The sequence below is a fragment of the Egretta garzetta genome, unplaced genomic scaffold (genome assembly GCF_000687185.1).
Source record: "Egretta garzetta isolate BGI_Z169 unplaced genomic scaffold, ASM68718v1 scaffold329, whole genome shotgun sequence".
NCBI classification, from domain to species: Eukaryota; Metazoa; Chordata; class Aves; order Pelecaniformes; family Ardeidae; genus Egretta; species Egretta garzetta.
Window position 1 is genome coordinate 5,669,061 of NW_009269999.1, and position 3,083 is coordinate 5,672,143.

Genomic DNA, 3,083 nt, shown 5'->3' on the forward strand with positions numbered 1-3,083 from the left:
CTGGGAGGCGGCCGGCAGGGTGGGCCCGGGGGCCGGTGGGGGAGCCGGGCTCGGCCCCGTTCTAAAGCTCCTCGGGGGAAGTATGGACCTGGCATCTTCTGTCCCCCAAGTGTGCGTTTCGGGAGGCTGCGTGCAGGATTGGTTTCCCTTCTAAAATGACCTGAGGAAAAGGTTCCCTGAGGTGATTCTAATCTTAAAGCGAAAGGCATGAGTTCATCTCCATTTCTGCAGCTCTGTTGTTGGGCACCGGTCTTAGTCTTGGATCTCCAGGGTCCCCCTCCAGGAGGTGCTTCCTGTTGAACCTACCCTAGTGTATGTGAAGAGGGTCTGGACAGGAATGTGGGTGGGGGGTTTCCTCCTGAACTTTGACCTCTGTCAGTGAGAGACACAAAGTTTTGTGTAGCAGAGGCCGATGAATGAAACTTCTATGCAGCTTAAGCTGACCTGGACTGTTCTAAAACTAAAACTTAAAAAACTCATCTGCTACAATTTTCTAACTGTTAGGCATGCAGTGTGTATTATCTATTGTTATTCTGAAATTTTCCTTTTTTGCTGATTTATTATTGTTGCATCTTCCAGTGCTTCTGCTAAATTGCAGTGCTGCTAAAATTGCCTTCTGCAGATGAGAAGGGCATGAGTAGATATTGGGGTGTTGGGCTACTGGCTGTGCGAGACCTTCCTTATTTTTTACTCACGTATTGGAGAAAGCATTGCTATAGACTTTCAGTGAACACATCTATTAGTTTGAAACTGTAAAGATGCATTTTTCCAAATGCTGAGAATTTCAAATACTGAAATACTCTGCCAGGCTACTGATAAAAATCTAGTATTAAAACTTTGCGATAGGGTCAAGTCAGAAAGAAGAATGGTTGGGTGCAAGTTGCCCATATAGCTGTGACTCTTTGGTGTCCAATATCAGATCAGCTGATCGTGCAAAAATTAGAATTTGGTTGGCCTTTCTTTAAACTGTGCTGTTTTGGTAGCTTCCCCCCATTTGAAACTTACAGAAGCACTTTTCTTTTTCTTCACCCAACTTCAAGAGTTGCAAAAGAGTTAAACTTCTTAAGCAGCATAGACTGAGTGATATATCAAAGCAGAATCAACAAAAAATGGCCTTCAAGTACAAAGAACTGGTTCTAAACAAATTGTTGTAGATGTATTGAAGGTAATTCTCAAGAATACAAAGTTGGGAACATTAACTAGGGGACCTGCTATGGAAAAAAATATCTGTGACATCTGCACAAAAATAAATGAAACTTGGATTTCAGAAGCATGGGGAATTAGGTGTTGGTCAAACTGCTTTAAATCTGTACTGATGTGAGACTTCTCATTGGATGTTCTAATGTCAAAAAAGTAAAGGCACAGTAATGGAACCTGACTCCTGATTCTCATACATGTATGACTTGTTCTTGGTGGGGCTTAACTTCCACGCTGGCTCTTGTCATTTCCCTGATATGGGCCAGTTATGCAGTCTGGGCCTGTGCTTCAGAAAACCTGGTCTGCCACGGTGGAGCTCATACTCTTGTACCAATGCCTATTAAACAGTGAGGTCTTGTTCCCATTTAATAGTCAACTTGGAAAACCTGACTTTCAGTCAGTGTAATGTTAAAAGTTGTTTCTCTCCTGTACATCAACTGTGTGTGTTAGGTGATAAATTTACAGCTGAAATTCACTTGGCTTGTTGAAAGCTCTTTTAGTCAATCCCTTTTTTTTTTCCCTTGCTACCCTCATTAATCGTGTCATCCACAAACCTCTGTTCACCCCTTCTATAGATCACTTATGAACATCTTGAACAGTACATACAATTAGAAAATGCTCTGAATGTTTTGTGGGGTAGATAACTGTCTCTTGGTCTTAAATATCTGATTTGGAAGATTTTGTTGTGTGACTTGAAGGACCCTTGAGAGATGCACATACTTGTAAACCTTCCAATTAGGCTTTTTGAAATCATGGTCAGTGATCATTTGGTTCCCTTTTTCCCCCTTCCTATCTCTCCTCTGTTCCATGGTACCAGCAGATGTCCTTTTCTGGTTTTTAAAATAAATGTATAAACTTGTATCGCTAATTTGTTTGTAAGCAATTTAATGGCTTGTGAAGTCTCTGCCAGAGTAGGATGGCATTAAAGCCATTTGCGTCTGTAACAGAATGGTTGGGTTCAAGACAACATAGTCTAAGACTAATACGGTGTTGCTGCTGTTGCTTTGTTGTAGACTGTTCCAGTGGTTCATCTTATAGGGGTGGAGTTCTAAAGTGTGACACAGGAAAGCCCTGTACACCTGTGTTTAAATTAAATGTTGCCTTGCACCAGGCAGTGTTGCTGTGGCTTGTTTGAATAAAGAGTCTCTTGACCTGGGCAGTTATGTGTTGTTTGGGGTTGTCTCTATGACAGCTGGGTTTCTGCAAATGTCAAACATTAAAAAGCAGAAGCTGTTTTGTGCATGTTCGTGCCTCCCTGTTGCGGGGGGGAGGTTGAGATGGTAGAAAAAGTAACTTGGATGATTAGGAGTGGGGAGCATGGCTGGTGCTGCTGTGCCTAGAAGAGGCTTCTTTCTTCAGCTAGCTAAAAAGATGTCTGAAGAAACACAGCCTTGTATCGTACACCTTGATGCTCTTCTCAGGAGGAAGCTGTTAAAACGCATTTTCCACCATACCAGCTTCAGCTTCTTCAGTTGCTGTTGTCACTGTAGAAGAGGCATCTCAAAATGTCAGGCAATGGGCTAGAGAGATTGCTGATGAATCAGCTCCACTGGAGCACTGTCATTACACGTCTTGCAGCAGAACATGACATGTGATGATGGTATGGTGCCAGGCTATTCATCCATCCATCCCTCCCTCCTTTGGAAGGTACTGCATTTCTCGTTCTTGACGGCAGGCCTTGTTCCTCCTGTCATGTTTCGGAGCTGCTCCCTTCCTCAACTGGGGATTGCTGGATGGCGGTGGCCTGGGATAATGCCTGCTCCATGCTCCGACATGACCGCAGCTACCTCTGTTACAGGAATAATTGGCCTTACTGGTATGGGCGTTCAGGGATATGACTCATTAGCACAGCAGGCCTGGCGAGCCAAGCTGGTCACCGGCCTCCG